At 43.6% G+C, this 15,756-nt stretch overlaps 1 pseudogene; it reads left to right on the forward strand.

Moving 5' to 3' along the window:
- Window positions 1-751: 751 nt before the first annotated feature.
- LOC121492614 lies at window positions 752-15,756 on the forward strand (annotated as a pseudogene).

The following is a 15,756-nucleotide window of genomic DNA, read 5'->3' on the forward strand; positions in this document are numbered from 1 at the left end:
ACACCATATATTAGGGAGCTCATCCACATGCAAAACAAAATTCATTTTATCTCCTAGATCTGCCATATATCAAACAAAATATTAGAACAAAGAATCTGACGGAAAACAGGGGAAAGTGCTATGCCCCAGAGTCGAAGATTACCACAGAAATTAGGCAATAATAAAATAAAACATATTGAAATCAGTCAACAAGGAGAAAAATATTTTGTTTGCATATACATAGTCAACGAGGAAAATCATTGCAAAAAACACTTAGAAATAAGTAACAATTTCAGGGAAAATTCAGGATATCAAATCAACAGAGAAAATCAAGTTAAATTCTACACACTAACAACAAATTTTCTGTATAAATTTACAAAACATTCACTTTTATACTGCTATCAAAAATAAGCATTTATGATTAAACTTCACTAGAATAGAAAAATACTCTTAAAATGAATATATTTATGAAAGACTTTTAAAAGGTACAGAGAAAGGCACAGATAAATACGTTGATGGATTAGAACATCATAAATCCACTGTGAAACCAAAAGGAAGTGATCTACAGTTGTGAAGTAATGCTTGTATATAACTTGTAAAGAATTGATCAGAGTCTGGAGCTGACTATATAGTCAGAGGACATGCAAATAGGGCCCTCCCTCTAGTGATTAAACCAGCCCAGCCCCGACACTGCAACTGGGAGAGGAGGCCCAGCCCCAGGATCCCAAGGTGACCCGATTCAGGGATCAGGACACAACACAGACAAATCACCATGGAGTCTGTGCTCAGCTGGGTTTTTCTTGTCACCATTTTAAAAGGTAATTCATGGAGAACAAGAGACCTTGAGTCTGTGAGTGGAGGTAAGTGAGAGAAACAGGGGATGTGGGACAGTTTCTTGACCAGGATGTCTTCTGTCTGCAGGTGTCCAGGGTGAGGTGCAGCTGGTGGAGTCTGGGGGAGACCTGGCGAAGCTTGAGGGGGTCCCTGAGACTCTTGTGTGGCCTCTGGATTCACTTTCAGTAGCTACAGCATGAGCTGGGTCCTCCAGGCTCCAGGGAAGGGGCTGCAGTGGGTCGCGTACATTAACAGTGGTGGAAGTAGCACAAGCTACACAGATGCCGTGAAGGGCCGATTCACCATCTCCAGAGACAATGCCAAGAACACGCTGTAGCCGCAGATGAACAGCCTGAGAGCCAAGGACACGGCCATGTATTACTGTGCAGACAGAGTGAGGGGACCTCAGTGTGAGCCCAGACACAAACCTCCCTGTGGAAGGGGATCAGGACAACCCGGGGGTGCGCACTCCTCGCTACTTCTATCTTGGAGGCCTAAGAGCAAGTGCAGAGGGAAACTGTGGGTAGGTTTCCTGTCAGGGGCTGGGCTTCCTCTCCATGGATTAGTTTCCCCCAGGGAGTCTCTCTGAACACTTGATTGTGTGTTTACCTATTCAGCCTCTTTCTTAGAGCCTTAGGATTCAAAGATAGGGCTTGCACTTACTTGTACTTAACTTTTCCTGACCAGAAGTATTAATCAGTTACAAATAACTCCATTCAAATCATCTGAACATTTTCATGAGTCCTAATGACACTCACTGTGGATCACAGGACCCTAAGCTAACATGCTGTCTTGCAACATCACAGTATAAAGGAAACTCCAATCAACACAATAGAAAAGAGATGTTCTACAAAAAAGTTAAAATGTCTGGGGGGTGAGAGATATTCCCAGCATGACATGGTAGGGATGTGGGCACAGAGGTCACTTACACACACACACACACACACACACACACACACACACACACACAATCATGAGAGTATAAGCTTTTATCACCTTCACCTTCATGTCTGTTGGGAGCCAGGCAGGCCTCTCATTATGTCATAAATGCCTGGATGGTGCCATGGAAGGACACTGGCTCAGGTTTTGTGTTGTGGGTCAGTGGTGGGGATTTGGTCCTGCTCCACGGGGGGCTTGAGTGGAGTCAGTGTCCCAACTGTATCAAAAGATGGAACTCCTCGGTTATTGTTTCATTTCTTATCCTTTGGGTGGAGGAGATGAACGGGGATGGAATGTCAGGGAGCTATCAGGCAATAAAGAATGCACATGGTGCGAGTAATAATTTCACTAAACAAGCATCAAACTGGGAAGACAAAAGAAAGACATGGTCATTCTGAGTAGACACATGCCTGAGTCACAGGAAAACAAGGTGGATAAAATATGGAAGCAGCATGAAACCTAAAATGATAATACAAATATGCCAAGATCCTACCAGTTCTCAGATGGAAGCTGTCCTCTCCCCACAGTCACCAGCTGCTTTTGAAGGTCATGTGTACTCCGTGTACCCAGAGACCAGAAACTTCTACTGAATCCATGAGGATCCTCAGTGTGAGGAGCTGGATTGGAGGACCTTTGACCTGCAGGGAATAACTCATGGATCCTTCGGGTGCAGACATCAGCTCATTGTGTGTGACCTCAACCATCCCCGTGTTCGAACATAATACTCATAGGATGTGGGGAGTGGGTGGGGCCTTAGGGGTGCAGTTAGATCAGAAGGTGCAGCCTCATTGTCGGAGCAGCCCTTATAAGCTCGGACTGGGAAAGTTCCCTGCACCCTGGCCCCACGTAAGGTGATGGGGAAAGGATGGGGTAGGATGTGGGTGCTCTCCAGACACCACCACTTCCTGCACCTGGACCTCAGACACCCAGACTCCAGATCTGTGAGAATTTGTGTCTGTTGTTTGATCTTCCCAGTCCATCTACGATGTTCCAGCTTGGGGCATGGGCTAAAGTCATTTTTTCTTTTTTTAAATTGAATTTACCAACATTCACTATACCCTCAGTGTTCATCACATCATGTACCCTCCTTAACACCCATCACACAGTTACCCCATTCCCCACCTCCTCCCGTCCACTGACCCTCAGCTTTTGTTCCCCAGAGTTATGTGTGTCTCCTGATTTGTCTTCCTCTCTAGTCTTACCCCACTAAGGTTCACTTCTTCCCCTATAGTGTCTTTCTTTTCTTAATAATAAATTTATTTTTTATTGGTGTTCAATTTCCCAACATACAGGAAAACACCCACTGCACATTCCATGAAGTGCCCCCCTCAGTGCCCGCCACACGGTCACCCCCACTCCCGCCCTCCTCCCCTTCCACCACCCCTACTTCGTTTCCCAGAGTTAGGAGTCTTTATGTTCTGTCTCCCTTTCTGATATTTCCTACCCAATTTTCTCCCTTCCCCTCTATTTCATTTCACTATTATTTATATTCCCTCCCAATGAATGAGACCAAATAATGTTTGTCCTTCTCTAATTGACTTATTTCACTCAGCGTAACACCCTCCAGTTCTGTCCATGTCGAAGCGAATGGTGGGTATTTGTCGTTTCTAATGGCTGAGTAATATTCCATTGTATACATAAACCACATCTTCTTTATCCATTCATCTGTCGATGGACACCGAGGCTCCTTTCACAGTTTGGCTATTGTGGACATTGCTGATAGAAACATCGGGGTGCAGGTGTCACGGTGTTTCATTGCATCTGAATCTTTGGGAAAAATCCAAAGCAGTGCAATTGCTGGGTCGTAGGACAGATCTATTTTTAACCCTTTGAGGAACCTCCACACAGTTTTCCAGAGTGGCTGCACCAGTTCACTTTCCCACCAACAGTGCAAGAGGGTTCCCTTTTCTCCACATCCTCTCTAACATTTGTTGTTTCCTGCCTTTTTTTTTAAAGAAATGTTCCTCTTTTTTTTATGATAGTCACAGAGAGAGAGAAAGAGGCAGAGACACAGGCAGAGGGAGAAGCAGGCTCCATGCACCGGGAGCCCGACGTGGGATTCGATCCTGGGTCTCCAGGACCGCGCCCTGGGCCAAAGGCAGGCGCCAAACCGCTGCGCCACCCAGGGATCCCATGGGGTGTGCAGGGGTGAGCCCCGTGGCCTCTCCTGGGGTCTTCCAGCTGTGGCTCTGGTTGTATTTCACTCTGGACAGGGATTGAGGACCCCCGCCCTAGAAGGGGGAGGACCCCTCCCCGTCCCTGGGCTGCATCCTGTTCTTGGCTGCCAGAGCTTTGTTGCCCCGATGCGGGTTCCGGGACCTTTCTGTCTCCTCTTTGAGGGCTGGTGGCGTTGGTGTGGTCTGGACCCGGCCTGGCAGGATCCAGGGATGGGTGCCTGGGGTCCTGGGGAGGGGGCCAGAGAAGACCCCCATTTTGCAGCAGCGCTGGGAAGGGTCTCGTTGGCCAGTCTGGGGGGGGTATCCTTGCCCGCAGGCCCATCTGTGCCCACACCTTCCTTCCCAGCACCCGGTGAGATGCCTTAGTCTGCGGGGGCAGGCTAAGGTCCCCTTTCCCCCTGTGTCTTATGGACGTCCTCTGGATCATCCCATCCCTGGCTGGTGCCTCTTGTGAGAGGGAGGGACCATGGGTCCGAGGGCCCAGGAGGCTGAGGACGGGTCCAGGGACCTGGAGAGACCCGTGCCCCTCCTCCCCCCAAGAAGCTCGGGGCCACTGGGACCTGGTTGCAGCCGCTGAGCTGTGGCATCACGACGGGGGAGGGGGAGGGGCTCCAAGGGACTTGTGCTTTCAGGTGACCCCCGCCCCTGCCTGGCCTCTTCCTTGTATTTAATTAAACCCTTTTTTAAACCCGAAAAAAAAAAATCTGTTAATCTGTTAATGTTAATCTTCCACATTGTCACTGCTGTGAGGTGGTATCTCATTGTGGTTTTGATTTATATTTCCCTGATGGTAAGTGATGCGGTGCATTTTCTCTTGTTCCTGTTGGCCATGTCCACGTCTTCCTCTGTGAGATTTCTCTTCATGTCTTTTGCCATTTCATGATTGGATTGTTTTTTTGCTGTTTCGTTTAATAAGTTCTTTATAGATCTTGGAAACTAGCCCTTTATCAGATACGTCATTTGCAAATATCTTCTCCCATTCTGTAGGTTGTCTTTTAGTTTTGTTGACTGTATCCTTTACTGTGCAAAAGCTTCTTATCTTGATGAAGTCCCAATAATTCATTTTTGCTTTGTTTCTTTTGCCTTCGTGGATGTATCTTGCAAGAAGTTACTGTGGCTTAGTTCAAAAGGGTGTTGCCTGTATTCTCCTCTAGGATTTTGATGGAATCTTGTCTCACATTTAGATCTTTCATCCATTTTGAGTTTATCTTTGTGTATGGTGATAGAGAGTGGTCTAGTTCCATTCTTCTGCATGTGGATGTCCAATTTTCCCAGCATCATTTATTTAAGAGACTGTTTTTCTTTCAGTGGATAGTTTTTCCTCCTTGATCGAATATTAGTTGACCATAAAGTTCAGGGTCCATTTCTGGGTTCTCTATTCTGTTCCATTGATCTAGGTGTCTGTTTTTGTGCCAGTACCACACTGTCTTGATGACCACAGCTTTGTAGTACAACCTGAAATCTGGCATTGTGATGCCCCCAGATATGGTTTTCTTTTTTAAAATTCCCCTGGCTATTCGGGGTCTTTTCTTATTCCACACAAATCTTAAAATAATTTGTTCTAACTCTCTGAAGAAAGTCCATGGTATTTTGATAGGGATTGCATTAAACGTGTAAATTGCCCTGGGTAACATTGACATCTTCACAATATGAATTCTGCCAATCCATGAGCATGGAATATCTTTCCATCTCTTTGTGTCTTCCTCAATTTCTTTCAGAAGTGTTCTATAGTGTTTAGGGTATAGATCCTTTACCTCTTTGGTTAGGTTTATTCCTAGGTATCTTATGCTTTGGGGAGCAATTGTAAATGGGATTGACTCCTTAATTTCTCTTTCTTCAGTCTCATTGTTAGTGTATAGAAATGCCACTGACTTCTGGGCATTGATTTTGTATCCTGCCACACTGCCAAATTGCTGTATGAGTTCTAGCAATCTTGGGGTGGAGGACTTTGGGTTTTCTATGTAGAGTATCACGTCACTGGCGAAGAGGGAGAGTTTGACTTCTTTACCAATTTGAATGCCTTTAATGTCTTTTTGTTGTCTGATTGCTGAGGCGAGGACTTCCAGTACTATGTTGAACAGCAGTGGTGAGAGTGGACATCCCTGTCTTGTTCCTGATCTTAGGGGAATGTCTCCCAGTGCTTCCCCAGTGAGAATGATATTTGCTGTGGGCTTTTCGTAGGTGGCTTTAAAGATGTCAGGGAATGTTCCCTCTATCCCTACACTCTGAAGAGTTTTGATCAGGAATGGATGCTGTATTTTGTCAAATGCTTTCTCTGCACCTAATGAGAGGATCATATGGTTCTTGCTTTTTCTCTTGCTGATACGGAATCACACTGATTGTTCTACGAGTGTTGATCCAGCCTTGTGTCCCGGGAATAAATCCTACTTGGTCATGGGAAATAATTTTCTTAATGTACTATTGGATCCTATTTGCTAGTGTCTTGATGAGAATTTTTGCATCCATGTTCATCAGGGATATTGGTCTGTAATTCTCCTTTCTGGTGGGGTCTTTGTCTGGTTTCGGAATTAAGGTGATGCTGGCCTCATAGAACGAATTTGGAAGTACTCCATCTCTTTCTATCTTTCCAAACAGCTTTAGTAGAATAGGTATGTATGGTTTCTTCTTTAAACGTTTGATAGAATTCCCCTGGGAAGCCATCTGGGACTTTTGTGTCTTGGGAGGTTTTTGATGACTCTTTCAATTTCCTCCCTGGTTATTGGCCTGTTCAGGTTTTCTATTTCTTCCTGCTCCAGTTTTGGTAGTTTGTGGCTTTCCAGAGATGCACCCATTCCTTCTAGATTTCCTAATTTATTGGCGTAGAGCTGTTCATAATATGTTTTTAAAATCGTTTGTATTTCCTTGGTGTTGGTAGTCATCTCTCCCTTCTTATTCATGATTTTATTAATTTGAGTCTTCTCTCTCTTCTTTTTAATAAGGCTGGCTTATGGTTTATCTATCTTATTAATTCTTTCAAAGAACCAACCCCTGGTTTTGTTGATCTGTTCCACAGGTCTTCTGGTCTCGATTTCATTGAGTTCTCCTTGAATCTTTATTAACTCTCTTCTTCTGCTTGGTGTAGGATCTATTGGCTGTTTTTTCTCTAGCTCCTTTAGGTGTTAGGTTAGCTTTTGTATTTGAGTTCTTTCCAGTTTTTGTCTGGATGCTTGTATTGCAATGTATTTCCCCCTCCATACTGCTTTTGCTGTGTCCCAAAGATTTTTGAACGATGTATCTTCATTCTCATTATTTTCAAAGAGCCTTTTTAATTCTTCCTTAATTTCCTGGTTGACCCTTTCATCTTTGAGCAGGATGGTCCTTAACCTCCACGTGTTTGAAGTCCTTCCAAACTTCTTGTTGTGGTTTAGTTCTAAATTGAAGGCTTTATGGTCTGAGAATACACAGGGGATGATCCCAATCGTTGATATCGGTTCAGACCCAAGTTGTGACCCATTATATGGTCTATTCTGGAGAAAGTTCCACGTGCACTTGAGAATAATGTGTATTCAAACTAGTTGAGTTTGGATGAAAGGTTCTGTCAATATCTGTGAAATCCATCTGGTCCAGTGTATCATTTATCATTTCAGCAGGAGATGCCTGCTGTGCTGATTTTCAGGTGTTAGCACTTGGGGAGCTGTTCAGCCCCCTGCCTTGTGCAGGGCTCAGTGAAAGATATTTATCCTGTTTATCTGGTGAGGTCAATGTGAGGCTCAGTCGGGATTGTTTATCCTGTGAGGAGAAACAACCACAGTGCTGGTGGCCAGCTCTGGAGCCCTGGATTCAGCTCCCACAGTAACTACTGAGCTCTCAGTCTGCAGGGGCCTGGATGCTCCAGAGGTGGGGCCACTGATCTGTTCAACTCAGAGCAGGAGCGTCCTTGCTGTCCTGTGTCCTCCTGGCCTCTGCCTGTCCTGGGGGGAGGTCGGATCCTGGGCTGTGTCCCCAGTGCCCTGTGCTACCAGGCCTGCACTGTAAGATTTATGCTCCCAGCCAGGCAGCCCGCCCTCCATGTTGCTGCTGCCTGAGGCCCTCTGAGCTGCTCTTGGGTCTGCGCAGCCCCCTCCGCACGGGGCCCTGCCCGAGCCCCTCAGAGCTGCTCCCGGGTCCAGCCATGCACGCCCTGCAGCCCTTTAGGGAACTTGTCCATGGGGTGTGGCATGATCTCCCTGGGGCACAGGTGATCTGTTAGTGTCCCAGGGAGCCTGAGAGCATCACGCCCCTCATGGCATCCTGCTCTAACTCCCTGCAAGCACCTTTCTTCCCAGGAAGATTGGTGAAGCTCCTGCTTCCCCAGGACAGGGCTTTCCTGTCCTGGGTGCACTCGCCTCAGCCTTAGCCTACCTCCTCATAGGGCCCCTCCCCCTTGAATGCCTTTTGTTTCTTTATTTCTTTTTTTCCCTGTCTTCCTACCTTGATAGAAGTGTGAAATCTTCTCACTGTAGCATTCCAGTTGTTCTATCTTTAAATCTTAGTCAAATTTGTAGATTTTCAGGATGGTTTCAAGGTTATCTAGGTAATTTTGTGGGGACAGGTGACTGGGGACCCTACTCTTCTGCCATCTTGCCCCTCTGTCCCTTATCGTCTCTTTCAATATGAATGAGACCATATCATTGCCTTTCTGTGATTGATTTATTTCTCTCAATATAATACCTCCAGTTCCATCCATGTTGAAGGAAACATTATTTCATGTTATTCATGATGTCTGACAGCTATATAATATCCCATTGTATATATAAAGCACATCTTTTTGTCTATTTTTTATTAGAGTGCGATTTGCCAACATATAGCATAACACCTAGTGTTCATCCCATCAAGTGCCCCACTCAGTGCCCATCACCCAGGCACCCCATCCCCCACCTACCTCCCCTTCCTCTACTTCTTGTTTGTTTCCCAGAGTTAGGAGTCTAATGTTCTGTCTCCCTCTCTGATTTTCCCGCTCATTTTCCTTCCATTCCCCTATCATCCCTTTCACTATTTTTATTATCCCCAAATGAATGAGCCAATATAATGTTTGTCCTTCTCTAATTGACTTATTTCACTCAACATAATATGCTACAGGTCCATCCACATCGAAGCAAATGGTGGGTATTCATCCTTTCTAATGCCTGAGTAATATTCCTTTGTATACATAGACCATAGCTTCTTTATCCATTCATCTGTCAATAGACACTGAGGCTCCTTCTACTGTTTGGCTGTTGTGGACTTTGCTGCTGTGAACATTGAGGTGCAAGTGTCCCTTTATTCATTAAATCTGTGTCTTTTTATTCTTAGTGAAAAGGAATAAAGGGGAAAAGAGAAAAAATAAGTGCGAAATATCAGAAAGGGAGACAGAACATGAAAGACTGGTAACTCTGGGAAAAGAACTAGGGGTGGTGGAAGGGGAGGTGGGCGGGGGGTGGGGGTGACTGGGTGATGGGCACTGAGGTGGGCATTTGACGGGATGAGCACTGGGTGTTATTCTATATGTTGGCAAATTGAACACTTATAAAAATAAATTTATAATAAAAATTAATAAATAAATAAATCTGCGTCTTTGGTGTAAATTCCCTTAAATGCAATGGCTGGGTCCTGGAGTTGCTCTATTCTCACTTTTTCATGACATTCCATTCTATTTTCTGGTGTGCCTCAACAAGCCTGAATTCCCACCAATACTGGAAGAGGGTTCCACTTTCTCAATATCCTCCCTTATATTTATTATTTCTGGATTTGTTACTTTATCCATTCGGAGTTTTATAAGTGGGATCCTAGTGTGGTTTGCATTTGTTTTTCCATGATGACAAGTCATGTGGATCATTTTTCTCATCTCCCTGTTATCCATTTGACGGTCTTCTTTGGAGAAGGCCTGTTCATGTATTCTCCCTATTTCCTGACTGGATTCATTGTTTTGTTGGGTGCTGAATTTGTTAAGGAAATATCTTGTCCTATTCTGTAGGTTGCCTTTCATTTTGTCACCTGTTGCATTGTTTTACAGATTCTATGTTGATGAAGTCCTAATAGTTTATTTTTCCCTTTGTTTCCTATGTCTTGTGAGAGGTGCCTTGCTAACAGTCACTGCAGCTGAGGAAAAAAGTTGGTACCTGAATTCGCCTCTAGGATTTTGATGAATTACTGTCTCAGATTTCGGTATTTCATCCATTTTGAGATTACCTTTGTGTTTGGTGTAGCTGAATGGTCCACTTTCATTCTTATGCAGGTGGATGTCCAATTGTTTTCACATCCATTTACTGATGAGACTCTCTTTCATTAGATATTTTTTTCTTTCTTCTTGAGGAGTAGTTGTCCATACAGTTGAGGGTCCATTTCTGTGTTCTCTGCTCTGTTCCATTGATCTATGTGTTGTTTTTGCCAGTACCAGGCTATCTTGATGATAAAGACCTTATAATAGAGCTTGTCTGCAAACATAGTGATGCTTTCCAGCTGTAGTTTTGTTTCTGTTTTTTTCCCCAAGATGTTTCTACCTGTTTGACGACTAAGAAAAAAAATTGAAGAAGACACAAAGAGATGGAAAACATTCCATGCATACGGATATGAACAATGAATATTTTCAGGACACTTGTGTTGCTTAGAGTTTTAGTGTCTGCAATTGGCTCAGGTTGTGACCCTGGGGTCCTGGGATTTTGTCCTGCATCAGGCTTTTGTAAGGGAGCCTGCTTCTCCCTCTGCCGATCTCTCTGCATCTGTCTCCAACTCTCCTGAATAAAGAAATAAATTTTAAAACAAAAACAAAAATAAATACTGTAAAAATCTCTATGCTACTCAGACCCTTCTACATATTCAATGCAATCCTTATCAAAACATCCTGGACATTTATCACAGAGTATGAACATATAATCCTAGGATTTTTATGGCACACACAGAGATATTAGGGACATATTGATGCTCTGAAATTTTTCTGCTGTATTTGTTGTGAGAAGTATTAGGTAACCACCCTCATCCAGTGAAGGGTGCATTCCTGACCTGGAACTTGGACTTATGTGTTGCAAACCATAGGTATCTGACAAAAAGTCATAGTAGACGCATAGAAGGAGAACAATGATACAAGAGAGCCAGAGATACTCAGAGACTTTAGAACACCAGTTTAAGGATGTTCTTTTACAACGTTTCCAGAGGATGATGATGTGATGACCCAGTGGGATTTGTGTCTCAGCATCACCTTACAGGGTTGTGTTGAACTGATGGCTGTTAGGTGTGTCCATTGTCACTGGATGAAATTTGGTGTCCCGTGTCCTCATTTCAACCCACCTGCATCTGTGACTCTCCCTCTGGACATGAGATAAGTTTCCCTTTAGGATTTCCTCAATAGAACCCCTCATGGGTCCTACACGACTTATTTGGCCTTTATCATTTTATTTAAATGCAATCATTTTTGTCATGGAATTTGTAACAACCAAGTAACATGACCTGGTTATGTCAATATATAACAGCTCTACCATCATATTCCATAGTCTACATGTGAACTTACATGACAGTGAAGCTATTTCAGGGAAGGTAAGTCCATTCATGGTCAGCAAGTCAGGGGAGCATCTCTGAATGCTAGAAGCAGGGCATTGGTTGGCTGTGATGATTTCATCAACATTTATACAAATAGCAGCTGTCCCCAGACATGAACACTCAGAAAATAGATGTGAGATGATGGAGGAAGGGATGGAGCATACAGTTTCTCTTGCAGTGTGCAGCCCTGGACCTGAGCTGGGCTTACATCGATGTCTAAATGCACAGTGCAGTTGGAAATGGATTGTTATCATTTGCTGTTGGTGTTGTTTCCTCTGTAGATGCTCACACCCCACCTTGTTGAGGCCTGTCTTGGGGTTTTGTGACTTCCTGGCTGCATTGGAGAGCCGTTATGGACATGGCCTCTTATCTCTAGCCTGAGATTGAATGTTTGCACCCCGGAGTCTTCAGGGAGCCCTCATAGGAGAGCCATTTCTGTCCTCAGTTGACATCTGAATCACGTGTTCACCATACCTGTCTCTGAGCTGGTTTATCTCAGGCACATGAATGGGTCTCTAAATGACAATATGAAAGGCTCCTGTAATATGGACCTGGGCTGGTCCTCTGAGGGGGTGACACAAAAGCGGGTCTACTTCCTGCCTGCTCGTCTCAGAATAGAGGTCACAGGACCACAGAGCATTCAGTTTATGGAAACAAAGCACAACGCCTGCACTCAGACCCAATCTTCACACGTCTTCAGGTTCCTTTCCTTCTTAACCATCCATCACATGGTGCCACTTTTTCTTCTTGGCACTCAGGGGGTCCTTGGATCCAGGAAATTTCCCTATTTTTCCATTTGAGCACCATCATGTGAGGTTTGTCCCCCGCAGGAGTAGAATTCTACCAGTATATATGTTCCTCTCTTGTCCTTAAAAATCCTTGACAGTAGCGTCTGCAAGCAACCTCCCTCCTGCTGTCCTCTTCATGGTTTTATCTCCCCAATGTCAACACCGCACAGCTCCAACACTCCAAAACCTGCTCAGTATTCTATTAGGAGTTTTTCTGTTGTTTTTTCACCTCTGATCAATTTCATGGATGTTCGAAATGATTCAATAACTATCCAGCTGTTCCAGGGATGTGACAAGCCCTGAGTCCCCTAAATCTTCTGACATGTTAACTTCTCTCTTCCATATTTTCTTATACTAAAGATGGTGTGGTGAATTTTTTCTGATTTATATGTTGGAGGTGAACTTAGCACCCTGGTGTTTTGTTTCAGAGTATCGCTAACTTATTTTCGCCCCTACTCTGATTCTGGATCCTAAGGACTCATTTTTGTTTGTACAAGCCTACTGAGTATTTTACTAATATTATATTATGTTTCAAGAAGTAATTATAGACATAAGTGGTCCATGCACATAAGATCATCCAACAAGTGACATAAGGAGCAATGCACCACCTAGCCATGAGACCGGGGCTTCAAGAGGGCACAGATGCTCCCAAAGGGCCAGAATTGCAGGAATATTATTGGCAGATCTCCATGTCTCTGTGCAAGTGACACAGTTGCAATTTCGGTGGTAGGCTCTGCTTGCAGTCTTCCTGATGCATATGATCCATTCAAAGATGGAAAGGTGGTGGTACCTGGGTGCTCAGCAGTTTAGTGCTGCCTTCAGCTCAGAGGCAGATCCTGGAGATCAGGGATCAAGTGCCACATCAGGCTCCGTGCATGGAGCCTGCTTCTCCCTCTGCCTGTGTCTTTGCATCTCTCTCTCTCTCTCTCTCTCTCTCTCTCTCTCCCTGTCTCTCATGAATAAATAAATAAAACATTAAAAAAAACAAAGATGGAATGGGTCAATTTGGAAACAGAAGTCCTGTATGCAGCCTACAGGGTCAGGGGGACTGATCTAAGAAAACCAAAATTATGGTTGATCAGAGGCACAAATTGAAATTGGTTTAAAACTGAAATTTACTGCTGCATTTGTTATCAAAAATACCTGATAAATCCATAAAAGGGTTCATGGTAGATAGTTTTCTTCTCTTAAATGGAATATAGTATCTGAATGTAAAAAGAATTCATGAAAAACTTACAGTTGCAAGGCAGCACTATATTGTTAGTTTAGGAGGGATAAGAAAATAGAAATATAGGGTATACAATGGAAAATGTTCATTCTGACACGAGTTTATTATATCCCAAACTCTGCTAGAATGAGCTCATTCTTCATCAGGTAAGCTCATCAAAGCGATTACAGAAGATCACAGAGTTAACTGCAGTGAAACACAGTGACTGAGTTGTTAGAGACTTACAAATAGAACTTCATTACCTGAAACCCTCTGAAATTCAGCTAAATTCGAAATTTAGAATTGCAGGAATATTATAGGCAAGACTCCGTGTCTTTGTGAAGTGGACACAGGCGTCTTTTGGTTGATGGGCTCTGCTGGCAGTCTTCCTGTTGCATGTGATCCATTCAAAATTGCAATGTGTTAGATATGGAGACAGAAGACAAGTCCTGTACATAGCCCATAGGGTCAGGGGGAAGAATCTGAGAAATTCAAATTTAAGGTTGATTAAAGGCACAGATTGAAAAGAATTGAAACTGAATTTTCCTACCACATTTGTTACCAAAATACCTGATCAAACTGTAGAAGTGTTCAAGGGTAGATACTATTTGAATGTAAAAGGAATTCATCAAAAACTTACAGTGGAAAGGCAGCATTGCACTGTTCATTTAGGAGGGATAAGAAAAATAGAAATATAGTCTATACAATGGAAAATGTTCATCCAGACACCAGTTTATTTTATCCCTAAATCTGCATGAATGCAGCTCATTCTGTATCATGTAAGCTCATTAGGACCATTACAGAAAACCACAGATTTGACTGGAGTGGACACAGTGACTGAGTTGATAGAGAGTTACAAATCCAACTGCATTAATTGAAATCTGCTGAAATTCAGCTAAATTCTAAATTTAGCAAAATCATGTGATCCTCAATATAGGAGGGGTCCACATTTCTAAGTAACCCTGCCACTCTGTCATTCAGGTGATTCAAGAGGGCCAGTAAGTCCTGTGGAGAGGAGCACAGGCCAAGATTCTGACTCACTGAAATGTGCCCAAGGGCAAATCACAAACCCTCTATAATTTAAGGGGTAGGATAAAATCACTGTATGGGGAAACCTGACACCTAAAAAAACAAGATTTCTGTGCAAATATCATTACAAAGTACGACATGAACAAAAAGTCTGAAGTCTGGGATATTACCTAATAACATAGTTTCTCAAACTAGTCAATATGAACACACAAAGGCAGTCACATCTGTTCTGGTCACAGCAGTTTGACACAAATGATCCCAAGCTGAGTATGTTTTGAGAGGACATGTATATAAGGGCCTCCTTCCATGGACTAAAACAGCCCAGACCTGAACCTACATGTAGGACAGGAGCCCCAGCCCCAGGACCCATAGGTAACCCCATTCAGTGATCAGGTGAGGATACAGACAACTCACTATGGAGTCTGTGCTCAGCTGCATTTTTCTTGACGCCATATATATATATATATATATATATATATATATTTCAATATGCCAACATATAGCATAACACCCAGTGCTCATCCCATCAACTGCCCTCCTCTGTGTCTGTCACCCCATCACCCCAAACACCTACCCACATCCCCTTCCACTATCCCTTGTTCTTTTCCCAGATTTAGGAGTCTCTCGTGTTCTGACTCCCTCTCTGATATTTCCCACTCACTTTCTCTGCTTTAGCATTTATTCCCTTTCACAATTTTTTTATATTCCCCAAATGAATGAGAACATATGTTTGTAATTCTCCTATTGACTTACTTCACTCAGCATAATATCCTCCAGCTCCATCCACATTGAAGCAAATGGTGGGTATTTATCATTTCTAATAGCTGAGTAATATGCCACTGTATACATAGACCACATATTTTTTTATCCACTCATCTGTCAATGGATACCAAAGCTCCTTCCACAGTTTAGCTATTGTGAACATTGCTACTATAAACATTGAGGTGCAGGTGTCCTGCCATTTCACTGAAACTGCATCCTTAACGCTATTTTAAAAGATAATTCATGGAGAACAACACAACTTGAGTATGTGAGTGGAGATGAAGTGAGAGAAATGGGATGGGCAACAGTATTCTGACCAGGATGTCTTCTGTCTGCAGCTGTCCAAGGTGAAGTACAGCAGCTGGAGTCTGGGGGAGACCGAGTGAAACCTCAGGGGTCCCAGAGACTCTCCTGTGTGGCCTCAAGGTTCACCTTCAGTAGCTACAGCATGCATTGGCTCCATCAGTCTCCTGGGAAGGGGCTACAGTGGATCACATACATTAGCAGTAGTGGAAGCAGCACATACTATGCAGATGCTGTGAAGGGTTGA

The sequence above is a fragment of the Vulpes lagopus genome, chromosome 6, assembly GCF_018345385.1.
Source record: "Vulpes lagopus strain Blue_001 chromosome 6, ASM1834538v1, whole genome shotgun sequence".
Taxonomy (NCBI): domain Eukaryota; kingdom Metazoa; phylum Chordata; class Mammalia; order Carnivora; family Canidae; genus Vulpes; species Vulpes lagopus.